General features: G+C 56.7%; 1 protein-coding gene across 2 annotated transcripts in view; it reads left to right on the top strand.

Annotated features, from left to right (window-relative positions):
• Positions 1-6,513: 6,513 nt before the first annotated feature.
• Positions 6,514-27,903, top strand: part of KCNJ12 (potassium inwardly rectifying channel subfamily J member 12) — a 36,402-nt gene continuing 15,012 nt past the window's right edge. The window contains exon 1 of one of the 2 annotated variants that reach the window (XM_065910443.1): positions 6,514-6,803. The gene's annotated coding sequence lies outside the window, so the exon portion shown is untranslated. The remainder of the gene's footprint in view (positions 6,804-27,903) is intronic. The other variant, XM_065910441.1, reaches the window with a different exon arrangement.

Here is a 27,903-nt window from a genome sequence, read left to right as displayed (position 1 = left end):
GGGGGAAGGGGGGCCAGGATGGCTCTCTGGACCAGCCTCCTGGGCAGCAGGGAGCCCCTTCTCCCCCCCAGCTTTTATTTATTTCTGGCTATGCTGGGCCTTCCTTGCTGTGGGAGGGCTTTCTCTATTTGCAGGGAGCAGGGGCTACTCTCTAATTGTGGGCATGCAGTTTCTCATTGCAGGGTCTTCTTTTTGTGGAGTATGGGCTCCGGGGCATGAGGGCTTCAGTAGTTTTGACCCAGGCTTAATTGCCCTGCAGCATGTGGAATCTTCCTGGACCAGGGATCAAATCCACGTCCCCAGCACTGTAAGGCAGACTGCCAACCACTGGACCACCAGGGAAGTTCCTGGGCTATTTTTAAATGAATTGATGTGTGTGTGTGGGGTGGAGGGGCACACGGAACCCTTGAAGGTGGTGTAAAGGCACAATCGGCAACCGACCCACAGAGAACAGCGCATCTCCCTCCTGCCCCTAACCTCCTGATCCTCCTCTGGGGAGTCAGTTTCTGGTGTCTCTCCAGGAGGTGTCCTAGGTTGTGTGTGTGCACACGCCCTGCTTAAGCAACATACACTGATGACATCCAATCCCGTCTCTTCTGCATTGTGCTTCTTCACTGTGTCTTAAAGAATCTGCCCCATTAGGTTCATTCAGCAAATATTTATCGAGTACCTACTGAGTGCCGTTTGTGGCACTTCCAGACCCTTGTCCTTCCAGACCAGAGCATGGTCCTCACTCCCCAAAACTGTGTGCTCCTCACTTCCCTGGGTATGGGGTGAATCCCCAGCATCAAGGGATGTGTCTTCTTAACTTGGGCGGTGGTGGCTAGATTGCAGGCAGGGGGTGACCCAGGCTGGAGGTAGTTCTGATGCAGTGGAGAGGGAGATACCCGAACTGGAAGGGGGATGTGTTTGGGGAAGGGGAGGAGGGAAGCCCCCTCTGCTCCTGAGGAGCCCCCAATCTGAGGGAGAATCAGGCTTGGAAAAGACAGTGATGTGGTATGGGCAGCAGGCAGGCTGTAGGTGCCTGGGGCAGGTGTGGGACCTGGCCTGGGAGGACAAGGCACCAGCGAGGCCGAAGAACCCCCTACTGCGATGGGAGAGCCGCATCCTCTGTCTGCTCTTCCAGTGAAGCATCTGAGGGCCGCCCAGGTGCTGGGCGCTATACCTGGGTGCTACACCTGCTTCACAGTAGAGGAAACAGAGGTATGGGAGGAGAAGGCAGGAGCCAAGTCTCCTCCCTCCCTCCACCCCAGCCCTGCCCCTGTTAAGAGCCCAGGCTGTCGGTGCTCCTTATACAGGCGCTTCCACCCAGGCTGATCCCTGAGATGGGCCCTTAGGACACCAGGGAGCCCTGTCCACCCTGTCACTTTATTACATTTACGAGATAACTTGACTTAAAAAATGCTGATGTGATAAATGCTTTCTGCACAAAATTAAAAAGAAAAAACAAACAAAAACGACCAGCCCTGAAACCCACCTGTTGTACTGTGCAAACCACTCTCATTCCTCAGGGTGGAGGCTGAGCTCCTGCTGAGAGGTCTGGTGGGGGGGGGGGGTGGCGCAGGGGCAGGGACCCCCCCAGACTGGCCTGAGCCCAGAGAACTCAGGAAGCAGGGTGGACATTTGCCTCCACACTGAAGTGAGTGAGGGAAAACGGCTCCAGACCTCCAGAATTTTTGCTTTGCTGATGCAAATCTATCTGTAGCTATTCTTAACATAAATAGGATCATGTAATAGGCCCTGTTCTGCTTCTTGATCCTCTGGGGGCTGGTGAGGAAGTGGAGAAGAGGTCTTGGCCAATTCACTCTCCATTGTCCGGCCTTACAGATACCTCTATTTCGGAGTCAGGCCCAGTTCAGAAGAGAGGAGATGGAGGCAGAGAGCTCCAGCCCTGCCCCCTTTTGAGGCGGTAGGGGTGAGGGGCTGGTCCTGGGGCAGAGGCTCCATAGGTGGGTGATGGTCCCCTGTGGAGACTGCGATGGGTACAGGTAGTGCCCACTGGGTGGATTATCCCAGCGGGAAGGCCTCCTTGGGGAAAGCAATTTTTCACTGTGAGAGCTGGAGCGACTTCCCTCCCCACCTCTGTTGCCCTTTATTCCTGTCGGCCTGGACCCGCAGGTCATAACCCCTCCAGAGGAAGGGAGAAGGTCTTGGACCCCCACGGTTCTGCCAAGGAGGAGGAGAGAGAGGTTCGGGAAGTCTGGGGGTGGTGTGGAGGCCTTGCTGGACTGCTTATGTCCTCAGCAACCCCTTGACGCTAGGAGAAGAGTCCAGGGATTGCTCTAAAGGGGCTCCCACGACCTCGTCTGCAGTCAGTTTTTTTGCACTCTCACTTCTGCTTTCCTCTGGGAGGGGTCCTCTCAGGTGGGCTGAGCCCACATTGGTGCAAATGTGTCCCTAGCAGCCCCTGCGGACCGAGTTCATCGCACAGCTAATTTAAAGTCTTGGGGCTGGTTCTCATTGGTTGACTTCGATCACATGCCCACCTCCAACCAATCACAGTAAAGCTCACAGCCAGGCGTGGGTCACCTGTGTTCTGGGCTCACTGTGGTTCCAGTCATCCCTCCAGCAAGCAGGTGGCAGAGGGCACAGGGTTGGCCTGGGTAAGATTCTCAGGAGAGGGTCCCAAAGAGTGGGAGGATGTGGACCACCAAGGCCTCCCAAGTGGCCCAGCCAGGACGGCACCTGCCCAGCGGACAGGAGACACTGGATGGAGTGGCCTTCACCCTGATGTTGCCCCCTGACCTCCAGACATCTGCAGCCGCGGGGCAGCATGGGGAGGAGGCTGAGTGCAGAGCCTGCGGGAGGGAGACGTCAGCCAGCCCGCTCCAGGCTGAGATCAATGCCTGCTTCCTGACCGGCTGGGCAGGACTCAGTGTCCTGTTTCCAGGGCTGTCCTCTGTTCCTGGAGTTCTGTTCTCATCAGATAGATGCTGAGGGTCAGCCCAGGGCCTGCAGGTGCCCGGAGACAGAGGAATTCATGGCCAGGAGCTCCCAGCTGTCACTTTCTGGACCTCTACCTGCAGTCATGTCTCCACAGCACCCCTGACAGAGGACCTCAGCCTCGACCTGCGCGCCTGTCACGTCCTCCCCAGGCAACCCCTTTCTACTGTTCTGGGGCTGTGGGCTGCAAGCATGCTGGGTGGATGTTATCCCTGCCCTCATACAGCTGACGTACCTTGGAGAAGACCGACAGTAAACAAGATGCTGCAGAAAGTGGCCTGCTGGGAAGAAAGCAAAACGGGGGAAGGGAGACTGTGGGCGGGCCTCTCCAAGAGGTGCCCTGAGGTGGCCCTGAAGGAAGAACAACCTGGGAGGAGGGCTCAGCAGCAGAACCAAGCTGGTGGCCTCTGAGCCCTGGATGGCCAGGCAGTGTGTTGGGAACAGGGAGGCTGAGGGTGGGAAGCACTGGGACTTTGGTTTTCTCTCCTGCTCTGGGAGGCTGTAAGCCCCTTATGTGTTTTGAGGGTTTCCTGCTGAGGAACAAGAGACCTGGGCAGGTTCGGGGAGGAGGCAGTTCCTGGGGCTGTGACACTGGGAGGAACCTTGGGAGCCTCAGGGCGGCATCTGCAGGGCGAGGTACCAGTGAGGTACTGCCTGGTTTTCACATCCCAGTCACTGGTTAATTGACACTGGTGTTGTCATATTAAGATGCCAGTGTTACAGGAGCTGGCAGCTCTGAGCCTGCTGGCCACTCAGCCCAGTAAACCCCAGCCTGCAGGGTCCCCTCCTCACCCACCCCTGCTCCTCATGGCTCTGTGGCCTCAGGAGCAGCCCCTAGTCTCTGGGCCTCACACTTCTCAAATAAAGGAGCAGTTCAATTGGACCAAGGGGCTTTTTGCCCTTCTGGCCTGTCTGTGGCTCTGAGAATGCATGGCTCAGCGAAAGTTTCTTGAACAGCTACTGTGTGCCCCACTCAAGGCTGGGAGGGTCTGGGCCCCACCCTGGAGTAGAAGAGAGTATTTCAGAGTAAGGTGTGCTGGGAAGGGCTAGCTGTAGCCAAAGCTCCTGCTCATCTCACTGGCTTCTCACGCAGCTGTGGGAGGGGGTTTGTTTTAGAGAGAAGGAAGTGGGACCTCACAGGGTGTGTCCAAGTTCCCCCTACCTGGCCCTGCTGGGCTCCCTCCACATCAGAAGGAGGTGTGATGCCCCCTACTGCTGTGGGCAGTGCCCTGGAAGCGCCATGAGCCCTCTGCCCAGGAAGAAAGTGCCTGCATCCGGACATGGGAGTGCCTCCCCAGGGAAGGTGGTGACCCTTGTTGCCCAGCCAGGGGCCCATAGTGGCTGCTGGTGGGTGCGTACTAGAGTGAGGAATTGAGTTCCCACCTGGCAGGCAGGTCAGGAGGGAGTTGCAGAGCCTGAGGAGTCAGGCTTATACCTCTGCTGGATGACCTTGGGAAGATGCCTGCTTCTCTGGGAAATGGGTCTGATAAAGGTTCTGGGGGAGGCTGGGGCCCCCGGGGTCCAGCTGACTAGTTCCGAGACTGACCCTCTGTGTGGGGGCTCTGTACTTGGGGCTGAGGGTGCCCTCGTCCCAAGACCTGCTTGAGTTCGACACAGAGTTGATCCAAGGTATTCCTGTCTATTCCCCAGCTGAGACCATTTGCTGGAACTGTCTCCCAGCTGAGAGGTGTCTTGGCTCCTCTGGGGACCCTGGGTGTCTTGGGGCCCCTTCCTCCTAGGGTGGTACTCTGTCCTCTGTCTTCTGGGAAACTGGGCCGGGGAGGGTGGGGAACTGAGCCACTTCCCTCCTCGGTCACCGTGAGGGAGAGGGAGGAAAAGTTTCCTGAGAGCCTTTGGTCCCCAGGGAGCTGGTCTCCGAGGAGGAGAAAACCAGGACACCAAGTACCAGTGGGCGGGGGGGAGGGGCTGTGGCTGGGATCTCCTGGGATGCCCCTTCTCTCCACAGCAAGCTGTCAAAGCAAGGGTGCTCAATCTGGGGGCAGATATACCTTTGAGCTGGTGAAACATGGCCAGTGTCGTGGTAACAGTGGAGTGTGGTTGTGAGCCAGCGCTCGGTCAGCGTTGCCCTGAGCCTGCCGAGGGCGTTGGGTCTGCTTGGTCCTCAGTCCTCTCTGTAGCTGCACGACCCGGGCGAGGACAGTGAGGCACAGGGAGGTGAGGGGATCCGTCGCCACCGCTGGGCAGAAGACCTGGTGTGGCTCCAACTCTGAACAGCCTGGGGTGAGTTTTCTGGGTGGCCTTGGCCAGGCCAAACCACCAGCTGCCTGGGGCTGGGAGCCTGGGGCTGGTGGGGCCTGTAGACCGCTCTGTCTGAGCCGCCAGCAATCTGGGCGGTGGCCAGAAAGCCATCCTCCTTGGTTAGAATCCTGCAGCCAGTCTCCCTGCTGTGCAGACACATAATTATATTTCACATTAAAGGGGAAGCTGGAGGCTGAGGGGGCCAGAGAGCTCTTTGAGGCTGCTGCTCTGGGCACAGACCTGCCTCCTTGGCCCAAATCTGTGGCCCCTGAGCTGAGCAAGGGTTCAGACTGGTGATAAAATGGGGTGTCCCTTTTAGGCCAAGGTCCAGCAGGGCAGGTCTGTGTGCCGGGATGAAAGGCCTGGGCCCTGCCAATGGCTGAGAGATCTGAGGCCCAGACAATAGGCCCCAGGAGGCTTGAAGGGCAGGCCTGTGGGAACAGGCTGGGAAGAGGCAGAGGCAGGGGTGGCAAGAGAAGAGGGTCACATGGGGGTCAGGTTCTCCGAGAAAGAGGGCAGGGGGAGGAGCACAGAGAGAAAGCAGGAGACAGGAAGAGTCAAGCAGACCACAAGATGAGGAGAGAAATTCTATTAAAGAGGGGGAAATATGTGTGTCCGAGTGTGCATGCCTGGTGTGGAACGGGAAAGGAGTCCATGGGAATGTGCAAGTTGATATCTGTGCACAGGTGCCCTCCTGCAGCCACCAGCCTGCACGTGGAAGTATGAGTGTTTATCCCACCTGTGCAACTACAACCGTCATGTATGTCACAGCATGCATTCTGCATGTGTGGATCCAGACGCCTGAGCTCGTGTACTTGGCTGTGTGTGCCTTCGCCATGCACCTGTGTGGGTCCCTGGGAGGACATGCCTCCGCCTGTGTGTGTGTATGTGTGTGTGCGCGCGCGTGTGCACGCTCGCGCGCGCGCTCCAGTGCGCAAGTGGCTGGTGGTGTGTCTGTGTGTGGAGGGGGGCCAGGGCCAGGGACGCCCGGTCAGGCCTGGGTCTGGTGGGCGGGGGCGGCGGCGGAGCGGCTCAGAGCGGGAGTGCTCTCGGCGGAGAGTTAGAGTTGTTGCCGAGCTGGGTTCTGGTGACAGCGGGCGCGGAGCTGGGAGCGCGCCGAGCCTCAGTCTCCTGCCGCCTCCTCGCCCTCCATTCCACTCTCCCCGCCTTCTCCGGGCCTTGCCTCTGCCACCGCCTCCCGGGGAACCGTAGCTGAGGGCGAGCGGCCGGAGCGGGCGTGGAGGCGCGGGGTGCCTGGGCATAGGGGAGCGCGCCGGGCCCAGCCCGGGATCAGATAGCAGCAGGCGGGGGAGGGGTTGGATCGGCCGCACGAGCAGCCGGACGAAGGGACGGAAGCCAACCGCGCCGACCGGAGCGTGCGCCCCGCGACCGGGGGCGCCGTCCATGCGCGCGCCCCCGACCCGCGGCTGGACCAGGGCGATCGGCGGCCCAGACCGACGCGCCCCTCAGCATGGAGCGCCCCCGGGGGCTGCCCTGAGGCGGCGGCAGCGATGCAGGCAGCGCGGCGGCTGCCGGGGCCAGGAACAGCCGCCCGGAGCTCGGAGGACGCGGAGCGCGCAGTGCCCAGGGCACTGACCGAGGTAAGCGCCTGGGGGCTCGGTTCCAGCTCCCCGCCGGTCCCCTCCCGGGCCGACCGAGCAAGAGATGGTGCCGCAGCAGGGCAGGTGGGACGGCGGGCTTGGTTCGTCCTCTCGTTTTCTGTTTTTTCTTTTTCCCCCCTTTCTCCCCCTCCCTGGTGAGCTATCGGAGGAAATGCTGACTGCAAGCTTTTCTCCCCTGCCATGTCTCCAGCCACCGCCACCAAGGAACTTCGCTTCTTGCTAACCTTCGTCCTGGGGGCGCTCCGGGAAACTTTGAGGCGCCCACGGTCCCCTTCTGGACTACTTGCACGAAAAGACTCGGGAGGGAGCGTGGGAAGGCACTTTCGTGGGCAGCGTCAGTCTTATCCATGACCTTCTCCGGAGACCCCCCGACCGGGGTCGGGGTGCGGAGGGAAGTGCGGATTACTGTCGGCCGGGAAAAGGCCCCCAGGCCCAAGGGCTCCGGGTCCTTGGAGTCGGCTCTCTTTCCCATCTTCTGTGCTCTAATGGAGCAAAAACATTCTGGAAACGGTGTTCTCCGCTGGCGAGTGAGCTAGCCAGTGAGTCCAGGCGCACCTTTTTTTTTTCTTTCTTTGCTTTTAGAAATCGGCCTTGATCGCGGAGCAGGGGGCTTGGCTGAGAAGCCCGGCGGATTCAGGGCCGGGGTCCCCTTACTGTGCTGCGGTCTACTCTGGACGTCCTGGGGCGCGGGGAGGGGCCCCGGCGAGAGCAGCTGGGCGCAGAGCTCCTGTCGGGCTTCAGATGGGATTCGAGCGAGGCCTGTTCTGACGAGTGTGCACATGTCATGTGAATATTTAAACACCTGTGTTCAGAATGGGAGAGCACAGGAAAGTGTCTCTTTGGAGGTGGTCTTTAGTTCTGCCTCCCCACGGCCTGAATCTGCTAGGACCTGGCCACCCTGCTTCCCGTTTCCTGGGCGGCTCATCCTCCAGGAGCACTACACTGACTGGGACCACTGCCCGCTTCTTCTCTGCTCCCCCATGCCCAGGACGGACCCTGGAATAAAGTGCTGGGGACCTCCTGTCCCCCATATCCATGTTGCGTCCCACAGCCAGGGGTTTTCAGGCTTCGTTTCCTGGGAGCACAGAGGCGCCCACACGCCACTGAAATCAGCAGCCGCCTCCTCGAAGGTGTGAACCCAGAAGGTGGTAGCCTCTGGCCTACCCCTCACCTGCTCCCTAGGTGCAAAGGACAGCCAGGACCTGGCTGCTGCCCGACTGAGACCCCAGCCTCCCCTTGTGCTAGTTTGCTCCTTTGCCATGCCTCATCACAGGTCTCCACCCCGACCGCCACCATGTGGCCAGGGAGGGCCAGGGAGCGGACAACCCATGGAGCGGTGGGGGCTTCTGGCCTTCCTGTGGCATGCTCACTCCTCAGTTGTGAGAAGAGCACCTCCACCTCATGCTGGATTCCCATCCCAAAGAAACTCCCCAGCAAAATCTGCCCCTCAGCTTTCCGGCAGCCCCTCCCTTCCAGGTAGGGGGCCCAGTTTTGGCAGCTCCAGAAAGGGGGCTTCCATCATTTGGGGCCAAGACCCCAAGGGAGAGCAGGATGCAAGGGGGAGGGGCTTGCTTGAGCACCCTTGGGGACAAGAAGTGGGCACCAGTATGCTGGACAGCAGAGGAGGTCCCTCTTCTCTACTGATGTACTGCTAAGAGCATGTGCCGGGCATTCTATAAACACAGGTGTTTAAAGACACCTGTGTGTGTATATGTTTGTGTGCTCAGTCATGTCCAACTCTTTGCGACCCCATGGGCTGTAGCCCGCCAGGCTTCTTTGTCCATGGGATTCTCCAGGCAAGAACATGGGCATGGGTTGCCATTTCCTTCTCCAAGGGATCTTCCCAACCCAGGGATCAAACCGAGGTCTCCTGTACTGGCAGGTGGATTCTTTACCACTGTGATTGGGACACACCTGGCACATCTGAATCCCCAGTCCCAGACCTTACCTGTGCCCCATGTCCAGCTGAGGGTAGAGCAGAGCCCCATCCCTAGACCTGAATGGGATGGTCCTTCCCTTGGTGAAAGGGGCAGAGCCTGACTTTGTTGGTCTCTCCCTGGACCTCCTCCCATGCCCGACTGCCATGTCAGACCCCCATTGGGCTACCAGTTACTCAGGAAGGGACCCCCTGAGATATGTGCCTGGTGGAAGGATGTTCAGTGAACTGTGCTGTACTGGGAGGAAAAGGTGCCCGGGGAGGGGTAAGATCTTGCCCAGAGCCACACAGCTTGTCAGGAGTTTGAGCATAAAACTCCACCTTGCTCTCCCTAGGCCAGAGGGCCGCCCTGGTGGGTTTCCTGTCCCAGGGCCATACTGTCCCTCCTCTCATGTGTGCCCAGACAGGACAAGGTGACACAGGTGGCCTGGAGGCAGTGAAGGAGTAGCGACAGCAGTGATAACAGTAACAGCAATCACAGCGACGGCAGCGCCCTGTCGTTGGGAAGCACTGGGACTGGCTTGGCTGTGGGCAGATTCCTCTGGCCTGGCGAGGCTTCAGGTGCCCTGAGCCATGGCTGGCAGCACCAAGCATGGCACCCGGAGCCTTGGCACAGCGTCTGGGGTGGAAGCAAATGCACCGTCACTCCCAGCAGCCTCTGTGGCCCTTGTCTGGCTCCAGGCTGGAGGCTGCTGGAGCCCCCTCAGGGCCCACCTGAATCCCACTCTCAGCCTGCTGCTCCCAGCTGGGGCTGGCTGTCCGTTGACTGGGTTCACCTGGTGCCTGTTGCTGGGCCCCTGCTGGGGCTTTTGCTGTGAGTGACACTGGACACACGTGCCCCTCCCCTGGGGCTGCAGCTGGAGCCTGGCCCCCGCTGACCTGGAGGAGGGGCTGGGGGAGGCAGCTCATGGACAGCAAGGGGGTGGAGGCTGGGCTGGCCACTGGGAAGGTGTGGTGGGTGTGGGCTTGGTCCACAGGATGGCTGCTCCAGAGGAATTTGGCCATGTGGTAGGGAGACAGCCAGGGGAAGGCCAGAGATGAAAGAGAGCCAGCCTGAAACTGGGCTGCGGGCAGAGCAGGAGGCTCAGAGGCTTCAGAGAAGCCGTGGGGGTGGGGAATGGGGGTGGGGGTGGGGGTGAAGCCAGGCTCAGGCGGGCGGGTTTTCCAGAGGATCTGGGGCCGAGAGCAGAATTGGAGCCCTCACTGGGCACTGGCTGAGGGCCCAGCACTCTGCCAGCTGATTTAATTTCCTAATGGTCAGCCAGTGCAGAGGGTGGCAGTAGCTTTTGAGTCCCAGGGAGGTTCCCGGAGAGACTGGAACACGGCTCTGACCCAGAGCCCACCTTCCTGCATCCCCTGTATACCCTGCCCAGAGGCGTCTCTGCGCCAGGCTGACTGAGGCAGCTCCTGCACCCAGGGCTGGTCCCCTACAGGCCCTGGTGTCTGCCCACCATCCCAGCTCCCAGGTTGCTGTGTCCTCAGGGCCTGGTTAAGGCCTGGCATGCAGTAGGAGCTCTGTAAATGTTCAGCGGGTCTGTGTCTGGGCTGCTTTCTCTGCCGCAGAGCCTCAGCAGAAATGTGCTCCTGGGGTGGAGACTCTGTTTCTCTCTACTTAGCTGTGGCCCCAGTGCAGCGTCTGGCATACAGAAGGTGATTAATAAATGGGTGTTGAGTAAATGGAGACCCGGCCCTTGCCCTCAGGGATCTCCTTGTTTCGGGAGAGACTTTGGGGCAGGCAACTGGAGCAAGTGCAGTCGGTGGTCTGACTGTGGCGAGTCACTTCTCTTGGGCCTCAGTCTGTCATCTGTGAAGTGGGATCAAAGCACCAGGCTGGGAGGCTTCTGAGATGCCCAGGACGGGAAGTGAAATGTGAGCTTCTGTGTGTGCCTCTTGGGGGGGGTCCTAAAAGAAACAGGGTGTGGAGTGGAGGGGGCTCTGTGGCGGAGGGCATGGGCCAATGCTGGGGCTTTAGCTGTGAGTGACCCCGGGCACACCTGCCCCTTCCCTGATACCTTCCTCCCCTTGGACAGGTGGGGAAACTGAGGCCCAGTGAGGGCAGGCGAGTCCCCTCCCCAGTCCACTGCCTCCACTCACCCCACCCGTGTCCCGCTGCTCCGTCTTCCTGCCCAGCTGCTGAAGTGGCAGCTGCAAAGGCTGCGTGAGGCCGTGGGGGCCCTGGGCCCCTAATTAGCCTTCAGTCATGTAGCGCCACACATGGCTCTCTCTGCATGGCCCCTAGGGTCTGGGCTCTGGACCCTCCTCGTCCTGGTCCACCGGGCCCTGCAGACTGGTCCTCCTTATGCCTTCGCTTCCTCTTCCCCTCAGGTCATCCTGCTCCCTCCCCTCTGCACCTCCAGCACGCAGGCCAGCTCCAGCCCTGACACTCCCCTACAGATGTCCACTTGACTCCGCCCTCATCACCTTCAGGTCTTGCCTCTCCAGGCTCCCCTGGGCAAAGCAGTACCTCGTGTTTGTCATGTTTCCTGTCTTGGAGTGTTAGTACCTTGAGAGCTCATCTCCTGAGCTCACCTCTGGGACATAACCTGGTTCCACCAGCTCACTGTGGCCATGGTCCCCAACTGTGGGGGCATCCTGAGGGAGAGGACGGTGGGACATGCCCACTGTGGGAGTGGGCAGCCTGTGGCCTGAGGGGGCCAGCCCCAGCTGGAGGTGGCAGGTCTCTCTAGGAGCAGAGTTGGGGGCAGCAGTTGAGACCCTCTGCCCCTAAAGCCTCCTCACAGCATCTTGGAGGCATCCCTTGGAGAGCTGCGCTGGATGGGTGGGTGGGGGGAATGTGGAGATAACGAGGTATTGAGCTCTGTGTGTGTGTTTGAACAGCCGATGGCCGAGGTCAGGGAGGGGCTGTGTGCCCCCACTCCCCGCCCACCTCCTCTCCTTCCAGCTGCAACCCAAGCCCCCTGAGTTGGCTGCTCCAGCCTGCAATTCCCCAGCACTTAAAGCAAAAATAAATCTCTGCCAGCAGCTGGCATTCTGGGTGGTAGCAGTCACGCCACCCCCTGCCCCGACCCTGTGCCTCTGGGCTCTTGGTTCCAGGCCAAGCTGGGCCAGGGGTGCCAAGGGGAGCTGGCTTCATCTGGCTTCTTTCCAGAGAGGTGCCTCTCTGGGTCACTGTCACTGGGAGGGTAGAGATGGATGGATGTTGGCAACTCCTGCGGGAGCTGGGATCTGGGGGCAGGTGGGGGCTCAGAGGTGGGGTTTCCCAGGGGCCTGGGCCATGACCTTGTGGAGGCAGGGTGTGGGCAGGGCCCTGGAGCCCCTCTCACATGCCACCCTTGGGATGGGCCCCTAGATCTCGCTATCCTTGCTGGGCTCTCTTTCTGTTTTCAAAGAGCCCTGGAGGTCTCCGATGGGTGAGTTTTAGTGACACAGGCGACACAGGCCTCGAGGAGCTCAGAATTCAGCATTATTCATTCTTCTGACAATTAACTCTCCAGCAAGCATCACTGTTATGCCCTGTGCCTGGGGCTGGGGCCTGGGAACTGATGTCTCAGTTGGGGGGATCATGAAACAAGTGAACAGACCCTTAAGGAAGCATAGACTTTGTCATATTCTTCTGCTAATTATCACAGCTTTTTATGACAAGAGTGTTACATGCTCATGGTAAAGCATCAGACAATTTTAAGGATAGAAATGAATTTCTTTTTCTCAAACTTTGTCTTCCCCTCACCCCTACCATGAAGTTATATGCTATTGAGGTGACTGTCATTAGAGAACTTTCTGGGTTGTCTGAGTGCTTCACCAGTACATCCATCGGCAGCACCCTGTGTCTCTCTCCCCATCCCCGTTTCCGTGTTTCTCATCTTCCATCCCTGCTGTCCATGCTGGTGCCCCAGGCCCCATCCCCAGGGGCTTCATCCTATCTCCTTCGATGGTGTTGGCTTGAGTCAGAGCCTTGGGACCATGGAATCTTAGCTGTGAAATCTAGGAACACACAGCCACCCAAGTTCCCAGGCAGTGGGCTCTGAGTTATGGTTGTGGCCTCTTTGGGACAGAGACCCTGGAATTGCCGAATTGGTATATCTTGGCCCTGGCAGGTGTGTTGAATCTTTGCTGGGGTACTTCCTTCCTCAGCCCCCTGGGGCAGCAGTTGGAGAATCCAGATCTGGCTCCACCCTCAGAAATCCTAGTTCCAGGGGCCCAGGGTGGAGCCCTGGCTCAGCATCCGTGGGGAGGTCACCCTGCTGCAGTCAAACCTGGGCTGTCCGTGCCCTCTGGGTCTCAGGGACCGTGTGGCCCAGCATGGACAAATGTGTGGCTGAGGCTGGTGTGGTGCCTGACCCTGCAGGGAAAGCACCGGCCAGGTGCTCCTCTGAGGCCCTGGGGGTGGTGGGGGAGGGGGGGAAACAGGCCTCTGCTGGGAACAGTCACCCTCAATCTGCCACTGAACTTCTTGCTGGGTGCCACCATCACTCCTGTCACCTGGTTTGGAGGAATCAGGAGGACGGCCCCCGCCTGGCCCCACTGAGGGCCCCTGTGGAAAGGGTCTGAGAGGCTGAGTTGAGAGGACTGCCCGGGTGCTCAGCCTGAGCCTCAGCAGTCCTGCTTGTGAAGTGGATGTGAGCATCGCGCCTCCGCCTGGGAACCTGTTTTCTTATCCCCTTTCCGCTCCAGCTCTGCGGTCAGGGCAGCCAGGGCAGCCTCCGCGCTCCCTGCCCCCAGCCCCTCTGCCATGCAGGCCGGAGGCTAACTGTGCCCATCACCTTGGCCCGCTGTGCCTCAAGCTGTCAGTAGCACCTGCCTGGCCAGGGTGGCCAAGTTCCCCCCACCCCCAGCCCAGCTCCAGGAGCCTTCAGGATCGTTGGAGGGGATGCAGCCACAGAATGGCCTGTCCCCTCCCTGGGGGCTTCACAGCAGAGGAGACCCCAGCCACCTTCTTTCTTTCCTCTGCTGGCCCTGCCAGCTGTAGCCTCAGGGCACTTGTGGGCTTTGTCCCAATCCTGCGGCAGATGCCCTGACCCTGAGGCTGCAGAGTGAGGTGACCAAGCTCTGGGTCCTTTCCTGACCCAGCTGCCCTCCTGGTGGGCCTCAGATCAGACACTGGAGGAGGGGGTGGCAGGGGAGCAGCACCCCTGGGAGCTGTGACCTGAGCCTGTGGTCGCAGTCTGCTCATCTGGGAACTGGGCACATGAGGGCAAGTGGTTGAACAAATCTGCATGGCTGACCTGTCTGCACTGCCCTGCATGGGGCTGCCATCCCCATCAGTCAGCTAGGTCCAAGGGGAGAATGGAAGTGGGATAGTGGGCAGCAGGTGGAGTCTGTACTACTTTCTTCCATAACAAGTCAAAACAGACTGGGGGGCTTAAAACAGAGCAGGCTATTGTCTCTCAGTTCCAGGGCCAGAGTCTGAATTCAAGATGTTGGCAGAATCTCTTCCTCCTTGAGGCTTCCTGGGGTTCCTTGGCTGGTAGACGTGTCCCTTCCATGTGTCTGCACATGGCCTTCTGCTCCCTGAGTCTTCTCTCCTCTCTAGAGGACACTTGTCATTGGATTTAGGGCCATTTTCCCCTGATGACTCAGTGGTAAAGAACCCGCCTATCAATGCAGGAGACTTAAGAGACATGGGTTTGATCCCTGGGTTGGGAAGATCCCCTGGAGGAGGGCATGGCTACCCACTCCAGTATTCTTGCCTGGAGAATCCTATAGACAGAGGAGCTTGGCGGGCTACAGTCCATGGGGTCACACAAAGTCGGACATCACTGAAGTGACTTAGTGTGTATGATCCAGGATGATCTCATCTCCAGATCCCTTGCTTAATTATATCTGAAAAGACTCTTTACCTAAATGAACTCACATTCACAGGTACTGGGTGAACACGTAGTTTGGGAGAGCCATCACTCAACCCATTACACGTGGTCAACCTGGGTATGCTGCCCTGCATCCTGATTTTTTTCTCCTTTAAGAAAAATATGTAGTTTTGGGCAATGTATCTTGGAGAGAGAAGCATATTCAGTATGCTTGGTTTGTGCTACTTACCAGCTGTGTGTCTTTGGGCAGATTGCTTGACTGTCCTGTGACTCTATTTGCTCATCTGCAAGTGGAGGTATTGATGGTCCTCCTCCTCATCAGACTGTTGGGAATTCTCAGAGGAAGTGCAGAGGAGGGGTATAGTAGATGGCACCTTTGATCAGGATGTCCATGAGCAGAATGGTTTTACAGTCACCCGCATTGCGTGCACTGGGCTGGATTTCTGGTTCGTGAGCGGCCTCGTCACCCCACATAACGCTGCTGTGATCACCTGGGTCCTGAGGTCCCTGTGCCAGGACCACGCAAGCAAGAAGTCCACATGTGGCCCTGCTGGGTCAGAGGGCCTGTGCCTTGGCAACTTTTAGAGCCACTAGCGATGTGCCCTCCAGGGTGGTCGCTCCCTGCCCCTGGGAGAGAGGACGAGACTCTGTCCTTGTCAGCGCCTCCACGGGCACCTTTCTCATTTTAGAGCCAGTGGAGCTTTTCTTCCTGTTGAAATACCTTTCTGTGGTTCCCTTCCTGGCTGCTGCTAGCTCCTGCTGAACGCTTATTTCCTTAACCATTGTCCTTCCCCAGGTTGAGGTCTTTCCTGGTGCCCCTGCCACATGTGGCACCCTTTCTCATCCTGGTGGGTCCTCATGGTTAGACCCAAGGATGGAGAAGCAGCTGCTCTATTTTCCAGATGCCAACACCGAGGCTCAGAGAGCTCACATAGCAGCCCAGTCTCTCTCGTTTCTAATAGTCCATCTGCACCTGGAGCCTGCAGGGCCTCCTCAGGTGTCTTGGTTTCCCGCAAGCCTGCTGTCACTGGAGGGAGAAAGTTGGGCTTCAATCTTTCTGTGCCCCCGTCCTGGCTTCTTCCCTAGGCTGCCAGAGTCCCTTTGGTGATGGCTGATGTGCTGTTGAGCCGCTGGGATCTGCTGGCCTGAGGTTGCTGCCCCGGGAGCTTGGGTGTCCTCAGCCCCCTCCCTTGGCTCCTGATGACCATCAGGATATTTTGGATGCTTCAGCAAAATGCCTGCCTTGGCTGTGACTTCAGCAACCCATGGTGTCACTGGGTGCCTTTATTTCTCAGGAAGTGCTCTGATGTTTCACTGAGACTCGGCACCCAAAGATAATAATGAAGATGACTGTTTACTTTGGCTTCTGGTTCCAGGCACTGCGCACAGTACTCTCCCGAACTCTGTCTCATTTAATTCTCAAATGTACTGGCTGGGAGAGGGGCAGGATTGAGAGATGAGGCACCAACGGAGGCAGGCGGCCAGGTGGAGAAGCGCCGAGGCTGGAGGCCCCAGGGCCTTCCAAAGACGTGAGGTCCTGTAGGAAGGCCACGGGTCCTGCTGGGCTCTCCCTTGAGGGGAGGCTGAGACCTGGGCTGAGGATCCAGGTGCAGTGTTGGGCGTGAGCCAGGTTGGCCTGGATTTAAGTCGGGCTGCCCCTTGCCCTGTTTGCGGCTCCAGGCAAGTAGCTTCACCCTTCTGAGTCTCACTATTCTGAGAAACAGGGCCAAGTCTGCCCTTTCAAACATGATTCTGTGTGCCAGGTTTTAGGAGTATTTCAGAAGCCTAGATGGTGAAGGGTTCTCAGCAGCCTGTCCGTTTTACCACTGGGAAAATTGAGGCTCAAGAAGGGGAGGGGCCGAATGATCTTCCCCCCTCCATCCCCTGAGACCTCAGCCACAGGACTTGGGGCTGGTCCAATCTCCCTCATCTTTACTCCCACAAAACTGGAATAGGAAGACAGGTCATTGTTTGAGCAACTGCTCTGTGCTGAGAGGCTCATGTAAGGGAAAGATTTAGGCCAGGGCCCTGCTAAAGCTCTCAGGGTAGGGATCAGGCCTCTTTTATCCTTTCCTTAGGCAGAGGTGAGGTTCCCATCTCTCTATCAGCCCCTTGTCCTGGGAGCCCTGACCCCTCCCAGGGCTGAGTTCTGTGCTTCTGCGTAGGTGGGCGTGTTGGACTTTCCGCAGACCTTCCCGTGAGTGCTGCTGAGAGGCTAGGATGCGAGGTCACAGCAGAGCTGCTTGGGGTGGAGCAGCGCTGCCCATCGATTCACCCCCCATCCACTTCACTTTGGACCTAAGTTAAATGAATTCACGTGGCCTGAGTAGAAGTCCTCGGCAAGGACTGGGGCTGGTGGAGCAAAGAAGGTACCTCAGGGGAGGGGTGTCTGGCCCTGGCCCCACAGAAGGCTGTGGTGGCGCCCGTGCCTCCCAGGGTGAGTGTGCAGCCAGTGGAACTTAGAGAGCCCTTCAGAACCATCCCTGGTGCCCTGGTCCCCTGCCACCTGCTTCCTGAGCCCACCCTGTCCCTCCTGGACATGCAGGAGATGAGATTTAAAGGTCATGACTGCTGCTCTGGTGCTTCATGAACCCCTCTCTTGCTCTGGCCCCAGACCCACCTCCTCCCTCTCCATCCAGAAGCTGCTATCTTGGTCCTGGGGCCCTGCCTCCCTTCTAGGCTTCTGGACTCTCAGCCGACAGTGTGGCCTCCTCATTACTGAGAAAATCAAAGAGGAGCCTTCTATTTGCTCCCACTGCAGCTCCCACCTCCTGCCACCTGCACCCCTTCACCACGCCTGCATCCCTTCCCTGTGACGTCCCACCTCCCGCCACCTGCATCCCTTTACCCTGCCTTCATCCTTTTCCTGTGACTGGATTGTTGTGCTCCATGTCCACTCGGCCCCTCCACTCCCACCCACCCAAGGCCAGCGCTGTGGTGTTTCCTTCTCCCTGCTAAAGCCTTCTCCAAATGCTGCACCCGTTCCTTCCAGAAGGGACCACTGAGGGCCTGCCATGGGCCGACACTTCCTCCAAGCACCAGGACATACCAGAGGACAAAACAAAGCCTGGCCAACATCCGTTTGTAATTACAAATTCTCAGTGAACTAGGAATTGAGGGAAACTTTCTCAACTTGTTAAAGGCAGCTACAGAAATCTAGAGGTGACATCCTACTGAACGATGAGAAACTTCCCACTAGAATCAGGAACAAGGCAAGGAAGTCATCTCTCATGACTGTTTTTCAACATCTTACTGGAAATCCTGGCTAAGGAGGTAAGAAGAGGAAGTAAAAGATATACACATTGGGGAGGAAGACATAAAACTGTCTCTCTCCACAAATGACATGATCATCTATGTAGAAAATCTGAAGAAATTGACACAAAAACTCCAGGAAGTATTTCCTTGCTCCATGCTAAGTTGCTCCAGTCGGTCCGACTCTTTGCAATCGACCCCATGGACTGTAGCCCACCAGGCTTCTCTGTCCATGGGATGCTCCAGGCAAGAGTACTGGAGTGGGTTGCCATTTCCTTCTCCAGGGGATCTTCCCGACCCAGGGATTGAACCTGTGTCTCCTGCATCTCCTGCACTGACAGACAGGTTCTTTACCACCAAGCCACCAGGGAAGCCCATGGAACTATTTAGATTGGTGCAAATGTAATTGCAGTTTCAGATGTGAATTTTAAATCATTATAACTAGGTTCAAACACATCTTGATTACTCAAAATAGGAACCATTACAATCAATGCATTTTTGCCAATGAGAAATAAGGAAATCAGTGTGTTTATTCCTGTAGCGTAAAAACCCATGTTTTGGGATTAGATGAACTCTTGGAAAGCATTTTCTGCCTCCTGCTGGTTGTGGAAGTGTTTTCCCTGCAAAAACCTGTCGAGAAGCTTCAAGAAGTGGTAGTTGGTTGGCGAGAGATCAGGTGAATATGGTGGACGAGGCAAAACTTCGTAACCCAAGTTATTTAACTTTTGAAGCGCTGGTTGTGTGGCATTCAGTCTCATGTTGTCATGGAGGAGAATTGGGCCCATTCGGTTGACCAGTACGGCTGCAGGCATTGCAGTTTTGGGTGCATCTCACTGATTTGCTGAGCATACTTCTCAGATTTAATGGTTTCACCAGGATTCAGAACGCTGTAGTGGATCAGATGGGCAGCAGACCACCAAACAGTGACCGTGACCTTCTTTTGGTGCAAATTTGGCTTTGGGAAGTGCTTTAGACCTCCTTATCAGTCCAACCACTGAGCTGGTCATCACCAGCTCATATAAAATCCACTTTTTGTCAGATGTCACAATAATCTGATAGAGAAATGGTTTGTTGTTGTTGCATAGAATAAGAGAAGATGACACTTCAAAACAATTTTTTTGGTTTTAGTCAGCTCATGAGACACCCACTTATTGAGCTTTTCATCTTTCCAATTTGCTTCAGATACTGAATGACTGTTAATGGTCAACTTTGAGTTCTCCGGTGACTTCTCTCTCATGCGGTTGTGAGAGAATCAGCTTTGATGATTGCTCTCAGTTGGTTGTTGTCAACTTGCGATGGCGGGTCACTATGCTCCTCATCTTCAAGGCTCTCACCTCCTTTGCAAAACTTCTTGAACCATCCCTGCATTGTACGTTTGCTAGCAGTTCCTGGGCCAAATGCACTGTTGATGTTGCAAGTTGTCTCCACTGCTTTATGACCCATTTTGAACTCAGATAAGAAAATTGCTTGAATTTGTTTTTTGTCAAACATTATTTCCATAGTCTAAACTACATATTAAATAAATAGCAAGTGATAAGTCATTAGCAAAAAAAAATAAAGCAAAATATGTGCATTAAAATGATGTATAACATAACTACATTTATTTTTTTATAACCACATTTATTTAAGAATGTATTCCAATATCAGATGGCGAAGGTTAACAATGCAAAACTGCAATTACTTTTGCACCAACCTAATAAGCAGTTAAAGCAAGGTTGCAGGATACAAGGTTAATGTACAGTCAATCACTTTCATATACACTAGCAGTAAACAAGTGAAATCTAAAATTAAAATCACAATACCATTTGTATTAGCACCCTGACAATGAAATAGTGCAGGGCTTAGTCGCTCAGTCGTGTCTGCCAGGCTCCTCTATCAGTGGGGATTCTCCAGGCAAGAATACTGGGTTGCCATGCCCTCCTCCAGGGAATCTTCCCGACCTAGGATCGAACCTGGGTCTCCTGCATTGTGGGCAGATTTTTCACCTTCTGGGAACCACCAGGGAAGCCCATGAATACTGGAGTGGGTAGCCTATCCCTTCTCCAGGGGATCTTCCTGACCCAGGAATAAAACCCGGGTCTCCTGCATTGCAGGTGGATTTTTACCACCTGAGCTACTAGGGAAGCCCTCAAACTACCTAGATATAAATCCAACAAAACTCTGATGAATGAGATCAAAGAAAAGCTAAATAAATGGAGAGATATTCCATGTACATGGATAGGAAGACTCAATATTGTTAGATGTCAGTTATTCCCAGCTTGATCTACAGGTTCAATATATCCCAATCAAAAATCCCAGAAAGTTATTTAGTGGATATTGACAAACTAATTCTAAGGTTTATATGGAGAAGTGAAGGACCCAGAGCAGCCAACACACTATTGAAGGAGAAGAACAAAGTTGTAGGACTGATGCTAACTGACTTAAAGACTTACTATAAAGCTACAGTAATCAAGACAGTGTGGGATTGGCAACGGAACAGACAGATAGATCAATGGAGCAAAATAGAGAGCCCAGAAATAGACACACACAAACACAGCCAACAGATCATTGACAGTGGAGTGGAGGCAGGGGAGCAAGGATGGTCCTTCAACAAATGGTGCTGGAACCACTGGATGTCCACATGCAAAGAACTTAATCTGGACACAGACCACATTACCCTTCACCAGACTTAATGCAAACTGGGTCATCAATGTAAACGTAAGGCACAAAGCTATGAAACTCCTAGAAGATGGTGTAGGAGAAAACTAAGATGACCTTGGGTATAGTTAATGGCCTTTTAGATGCAATATCAAAGGCATGATCCATGAAAGAAAGAATTGACAAGCTGGATGGACTTCATTAAAATTAAATGCTCTGGGAAAGATGATGTCAATAGAATGAGAAGGCAAGCTTCAGACAGGGAGAAAATATTTGCAAAAGACACATCTGATCAAGGGCTGTTATCCAAAATAAACCAAAAACTCTTAACACTCAGCAATAGAGAACAAATGACAAACAGACAATTAAAAAAAAAATGGACCAGAGACCTGAACAGATACCTCAGCAAAAGGAGATATATAGATGGCAAGTAAACATATGAAAAGATGCTCTATAGCATTTATCTTCAGGGAAGTGTAAGTCAAAACAACAGTGAGATACTGCTACATACCTTTAGAAGGGCTGGCGAGGAGGTGGAGCAACAGGAACTCTCATCACTGCTGATGGAATACAAATGGTAGAGTCACTTTGGAAGACACTTTGGATGTTTCTTATAAAACTAAACACATTTTACCGTATGACCCAACAGTGATACCCCTTGGTATTTACCCAAGGAAGCTGAAAACTTATATCCACACAAAACCCTGCATGCAGATGTTTCTAGCAGCTTTAGTGGTTATTGCTAAAACTTGGAAGCAACCAAGATGTCCTTCAGTAGGTGATGGATAAATAAACTGTGGTCCACCCTGACAGTGCAGTATTCTTTAGCACTAAAAAGAAACGAACTTTGAAGCCATGAAACGACATGGAAGAACCCAAATGCATACTTAGCCGTATGCATGAAAGAAGTCAATCCCAAAGGACTGCACGCTGTGCCATTGATTCCAGCTACCAAATGTTCTGGAAAAGGCAGATCTATGGAAACAACAGGCAGATCGGTGGTTGCCAGGGGTGGAGAAGGGGAGATGGATAGGCAGAGCACAGAGTTTTTAGGGCAGTGAACTGTTCTGTGTGATACTGTCAAGGCAGATACAAGTCTTTGTCCATTTGTCCAAACCCACAGGCCGTACAGCACCACAAGTGGGTCCTGATGTAGCCTGTGGACTCTGGGTGATGTTGACGGGCCCAGGCAGGGCCATGGGTCATAGTCAAGGTCCTGCTCCATCGAGGAATTTTGACGATGGGGGAGGCTGTGCGTGTGCGGGGTCAGGGTAAATGGCAACTCTCTGTTCCCTCCCCTCAATTTTGTTGTAAACCTAAAACTGCTCTAAGAAACACTCTTGAGGAAAAAAGAATCCCGGCCCTCACGTGTCCATGGGCGGCTGAGTTAGTGACCTGAGAACCTATGAGAGGGCAGGGTCATCTGAGCAGAGATCCATGTGGACTTGGGGAGGAACCAAGAGGGGGCCTGAGGGGAGAGGCTGGGGTGGACGCTGTTCACCAGGTCAGGTGTGTCAGGCTGCAATCGGGTTCATGTCTCTGGTGTGTGCCCTCATAGGAGAGGATCGCAGTGAACTGAGGAGCCCCTGAGCCCCGCGTCGCTGAGAGTGTGATGGAGTCACATCGCCCACTCCAGACCCAAGCAGAGCCGTGGGAACCCTGGGTCCCACAGGCCTTGCACACAGTAGGCGCTCAGCGTGTGCTCACTTAAGGGGCACAGTTGTGGACGTGTGTATGCCCTGCAGTGCCCGGTCCCCCAGGCGTGGGCTCCCTAGGGAAGGGTGGGTCTGCCTGCTGCAGGGAGGGCAGAAAGGCAGGCAGGGGACAGGAGCCCCTCCTGCGGCACCCCTCAAAGGCTGCAGCTGCTCCAGTGGGAGGCGGGGGCCCAGCTGGCCCCCCACCCCCTAATCAGCCTGTCAGCACTGAGGAGCTGGCAGGAGCTCCCATCAGCACTATGCTGGTGGCTGGATTTGGAGGGAGTCCAAGCCACCTGGCTCCCCTTGGCCTGGGGTGCGGGTGCTGTGGGAGTGCAGGGTCTCACGGACGCCCACCCTCCTTTCTGTGTCCCCCTTCTTACAACACAGCGTCCTCAAGGGGGAGAGCCCAAGCAAGTGGGTTCAGAGTGTAGGCTTGGGACCAGTCTTGTAGACAGGGTCAGGCTGCGTGAATGGTAAACAGCGTGGACAGACAGTGGGCAGGAGGGGTGCTTGACTGTGTGTTCAGTGGCCGTGCAGGGCCGTGACTGTGTGGAGGGCATGTGTCTGAGTGTGTAAGCGGGCGTGAGGAGTTCGTGCACTGTGACCAGTGAAGCCGATGCAGCCGATGGTGCAGGCGGGGGAGAGCACACTGCGTGTGGGCAGCACCTGAGGGTTTGGGCCCCGCTGCCCCGTGTGTTGTGCTCAGACCCTCAGTAACTTAGGTCCCGGTGCCGTCTGCTGTCCCCCGTCCTGCACTCTATCCCAGCACCTCCCCAGCTCATGGGTTTTCTGACCCCATCACCCCTTCCCCCCCACCCCCCCCCAGCTGCAGGGAGGGCGGGCTCCTCCGTCTCAGGAAAGGACGCTCCTGGAAGCTTCTGCTGCCTTGGACTTTCATGGGTATTGATGCATGGCTTCCCTGAGGTGACCTCGGGAGGGGCCAGTGCTCTTCTGACCCCATTTACAGAGGAAGGCACGAGGCTCAGAGGGGTTCGGGGACTTTCTGGGGCCTGAAGTGCCCCTCTGAGCCTCTGTCTAGAAGTCTGGCTGTGGCTGACAGAGAAGCCTTCAAAAGCCTGGCTTCAGGGCCCCAAATGGTCTGTCCCCACATCCCTGGCTATTTTCAGGGCTGGCCTGCTCACTTCACCCCCATGCTGCCCTTGCTTATGCGCACAGAGTCTCTGCAACTCCCTGCCTTTGTGCCAGGCCTGGTACCTCCTCTTTGTTGCTTATTGGGCCATCACTGTCTGCTGGCTGTTGACCTGGTGCCAGGACCTTTAATGCCCCTCTGGGGGCCTGAGACCCCTGAACCGGTGACCTGTCAATAGAAAGTGGAGGCCTGAGTGGCAGGAGGCTGGTGGACCCTGGACAGTGAGGACCCCCTGCCCTTCCTTCCACAGCTGGTGGCTGAGTGCCCACCGCCAGGTGCTGGGCTTGTCCCTACAATCCACTATACATAGCAGGCTGCAGAGACCCGAGTGCAGCCTCCTGCTTCATGTTCCAGCCTCCACGTCTCCATTGAGGGCCTCCATTGGGGCTAGAATGTGGCTTCCCTAAGCTTGGGGCTGGGAGTGCCACCAGGGCTCAAGGGGGGTGTTGCCACTGCTGGTCACAGCCTACATAGTCTTCAGCGTTCAGAGGCCACCTTCCTGTGCCTCAGTTTCTTCTCATGTCAAAGCAAGACTCTCGGGAGGCTTAAGGGAGAGCATAGAGATAAAGTCCTGGTGGGCGTGCACACTCATTTCGGGTTCTGCACACAGACATCAGCCCTCGCTCCTGCCCGGCATTGTGCTGGGTGAGATGAATCAGATCCAGAAACTCAGGATACCTAGTGTGGCCAGGGTTTGTGTGACACAGAGAAACCCAGGGGCCATGGAGGGTCGGGGGTGGCCCCAGACCCAGGCCGAGGGATGAGGCAGAATTTGGCCGGTGGCTGGCACCCTGCCAGTGGGAGCTGCTGGGGTTCAGCATTGCCAGAGGCGAACCATTGGAAAACATGCATTCATCTTCTTTCCAGAAACCCTTTCTTGGCCCTGCTGGGGCCACAGAAAAGGGATGCCTGGTCACGCTTGAGGACTCCTGGGGCCTGGCAGGTCTGGAAACAGACCACGAGCGCACAGCATGGCCAGTGCTGCAGTGAGTGGGTCCCTCCTGCTGTCCCCCTGTTGCCTGGCACAGAAATGCTGCTGCTGCTCATGATGGTGATGGTGGTCACTCTTCTCTAGGCTCTTTATGAACTTGTCAGTCCTCAAAGCAGTCACATCGGAGCTTCCTCTGGGCCTCGTCTGAGCTGCAACCCTAGGATTGCACGTAGTCAGCACACAGGCAGGGTTGTGGACTGGCTGGGGGATGGGAGGGAGGGGCCGTGCCCTGTGGCCGGGGCACTGTGGGCCCTCACTGGGCCCCGAGGGGAGGCCGAGGTGGAGGAGTCCCTTAGAGGAGTCTGCTGCCCTGACCTTGGGGTCGAGTGGAATGAGGAGCTGTTTGGCTCTCAGGCGCTTGCTGAGGCTGGAGTGGAGTCCGGCAGACACCTGGACAGGCCTGCGGGAAGGCAGGGAGACCATGGCTCAGAGGGGCTGCCAGGTGCCTAGACATGCAACCAAAGAGTGAGAGATGGAATCTGAGCCCAGAATCAGCACACTGCGAAGCCCATGCAACCCTGTGGGTCACAGGTGGGCTGCTTCCCGCTTTGCAAACGTCGACATGAAAGCCTCTACCCTGTGGCCACAGGCTGAGTGGTGACTGTGTGAAGGCCCGGTGCTGGGCCCCACATCTCAAGGGCCCAGTCCCCCTAGAGGGCCTGTGTGCACCTGTCTTACAGATGAGGACACTGAGGCCCTGAGAGGGGCCCGCACTGCCCTTCGGTAGCCAGAGTTCTAGCTGGCTCAGTTCCCAGGGTCTCAAGAGAAGCCAGGGAATACAGGATGCCTGGGGGATGGGCAAGGGATTCCCGGAATCCCCCATCCAGTGCTGCTGTGGCCTGGTGAGGGGCCCCCTGTCTGTGAGGGTGATGGTCAGAGGTTAGCAGTAGGATGCCAAGCCTCTTCACACTTGTCCCTGTGCTGACAGCTGGGCCCTTGGAGGCACCGGAGCCTGGCAAGCTGGCCTCCAGAGCTGTCTGGAAGGTGGCTGGGTGTTGAGGCAGGGCCACCTTGAAAGGTGAAGGGGCCTCACATGGCTTCCGCTTCAGGTAGCAGTGGGGACTGGCTATGCTGAGCCATTCTCTCCCCCCGGGGGCTGCTCCCTGCACGCACTGGAGGGCCACCAGGGCATGGATTGGGGCACATTACCAGCCAGGGTCATGTGTCTGGCTTCCCTTCCTGGCTGCATGACCGTGGGCAAGTCCCTTCTCCACTCTGAGCCTTAGTTTCCTCTTCTGTAAAACAGGAGTCGTAATGAGTTCCCCGCCTCTGGGACTCAACTTGGGAGGTCTGTGCTGGGCAGCGAAGGCCCAGGCTTTGGGGGCGGCCTGGCTGGGGGTTCGTCCCCAGCTCTGCATCTTATAGGCTGTGTGGCCTTGGAGAAGTCACTTTAGCTCTCAGTTTCCTTATCTGCCCGCTGGGGACGGCAGCAGACCCTCCCTCAGAGGGCTTTCCCAGGACGCAGTGAGCCGGCAGGGCAAAGCCCCTGTAGCAGTGAGCGGAGGTCTGGCCCAGGCTCCCGAGGAGTGTGCGCACCTCGACTCCGCCTGACGCTGCCGGGTGGCTGCCTGCGGGGAGCGGCGCCCGGCTGGTTCCCTCTGATGAGATATAAATAGCGGGCAATGTTTGCGAGCAAGGATCCGCCTCCCTCCCCAGCCAGCAGGGCAGCGAGGCTGACGAGCTGGTCGTGGGGACGGGAAGGGGACGGGAGCTCGTGAATAAATCATCACACGACCCGGGTTAGTGCCCCGGCCTCAAGGCGGCGGTGCAGTTAGCGCCTCAACAGGCGGGAGAGGGTGACGCGTGCGGCTCGGCCCGGCGGCCCTGGTGTGCCTGGCGTCTGGAGCGCCCTCTCCTGGGGCCCGGTGAACCTGCAGGGCGGCCCCACCCAGGCCCTGTCCCTGCCTGCTGCCTTCCCGGGTGGGCTCCCGGGTCTCCGAAGGGACCTCACACCACCGACTGTCTGCCTACTGGGTCGAGCACTCGTGTCCTGGCTCTGGCAGCCCTCACTGGCTCAAGGACAGACAGGCCAGGCTGCGAGTGGAGCCTGGGCCAAGCCTGGCCCTCTCAGCCCTCATGCTCCTCTTTGTGTTCAGTGGTTTGATTTTTTTTTCTTTTGAACCAAGGATGCCCCAGCTTAGTCAGCTCCTGCCACATTACCAGGGTGACCAGGCCAGCCATCTCCTTCACCCCACAGCTGCAGCCAGGGTCAGGTGAGGGACTTCAGTGCATGCACATGCATGTAGCCTGAACATGTGTGCATGGCTGTGTCACACCTCCTACACACGTGTGTACACACAGCTCACACATACAGATACATGCATGCAAGAACAGACACATGGAGACTCACCCCAGGGTGTCTGGCACTGGCGTGATGGAGGCACAGATGTGCCCTCATGAGGACACAGCCCAGGCCCCTTTGCTGATGTTCCTAGAGGAGCGGGGGTGTGTAGACGCGCACCGATCAGTGTGTGAGCTTTGTTTCTCGTGCCCTGGTCTCTGCATGAGCGCCACCTCTGGCCACGCAGCTGTGCGATGAACCACAGCACCCTGTCTCCCGGCCCCTGCAGCCTCCAGCTCCCACAGCACCTGCTTCCAGCACTGTCCTTCTCTGGTCACCTCCCAAGTAAACTGCCTGCTCCCAAACCCTCCACTCTAGATCTGTTTCTGGGGAAACAAACTGGGGCCACGTGCATGCACACCCTGACACTACTGGAGTCACATGCACCCACGCCCCAGGCCATCTGTCCACGCAGGACGTGTACACATGCGTGTGCATAGCTTTGTGTGCTGAACTGGGGTCTGGGCACTGTGTGTAGACTAACAGGCAGGCAGTAGAACTGGGTCCCTTTCACAGATTTGGAAATGAGGCAAGGATTAGTCATATAAACACGCAGCTCAGAGGTAGAGGAGGGCAGGCTGGAGCCAGCAAGGCCGGGACCGTGTGCAGGATTCCCCAGCCCCGGCCGCTGGCAGTGCTGATGGTTCAGATGAAGGTGGGAGCAGCCTCCCCATCCCTTGGCTTCTGGTCATGTGCTCCAGCCCCTGGGTACGCATGACCTCTCCAGGATGCCCGGCCTGAGGATGGCACTGACTAACCTGTAGACTTGGGGCAGGGTCTCTCTGACCCTGTTGCTTCCTCTTGGGGCAGAGTCTCAGGATTCTTGAAAGGTGCACACAGTTGGTGCTAAATAAAAGTTCCAGGTAGGAGAAAGCTTTTCCTGGGGCTCTCAGTGGCCACCCTTCCTGCTCTTGGGGAAACCGCCCCCACAATCTACCTCATCTTCCTGGGCACAGGCTCAGAGAGGGTCACTGGCTCAAGGCCACACAGCACAGCTGGGCCTAATACGGTCCAGACGCCAAGCCCCTGTCCCCTAGTCTTGGGCTCTCTGCAGCCCCTGCCTTCCCACAGTACTGGTTTGCCTTGAAGGAGAGGCAGCCAGGGAAAGCTTCCTGTAGGAGGCAGTCCTGAGCCCCTTGGAGAAAACTGCGGCTTTTCCTGGAGACATTGGGACCAGACATGTGGTCAGTGCCTGAGTCTTGGTTTCCATGGCCCTGAATCTGGGCTCCAGTGATTCCTACCCAGCTCTGGTGGACCATCTGTGTGACCCTGGGCATGGTGCTCACCCTCTCTGAGCCCGTCTGTTGTGA

This window comes from Muntiacus reevesi, chromosome 18 (genome assembly GCF_963930625.1).
Source record: "Muntiacus reevesi chromosome 18, mMunRee1.1, whole genome shotgun sequence".
Classification (NCBI taxonomy): domain Eukaryota; kingdom Metazoa; phylum Chordata; class Mammalia; order Artiodactyla; family Cervidae; genus Muntiacus; species Muntiacus reevesi.
This window is presented reverse-complemented; position numbering and strand designations above follow the sequence as displayed.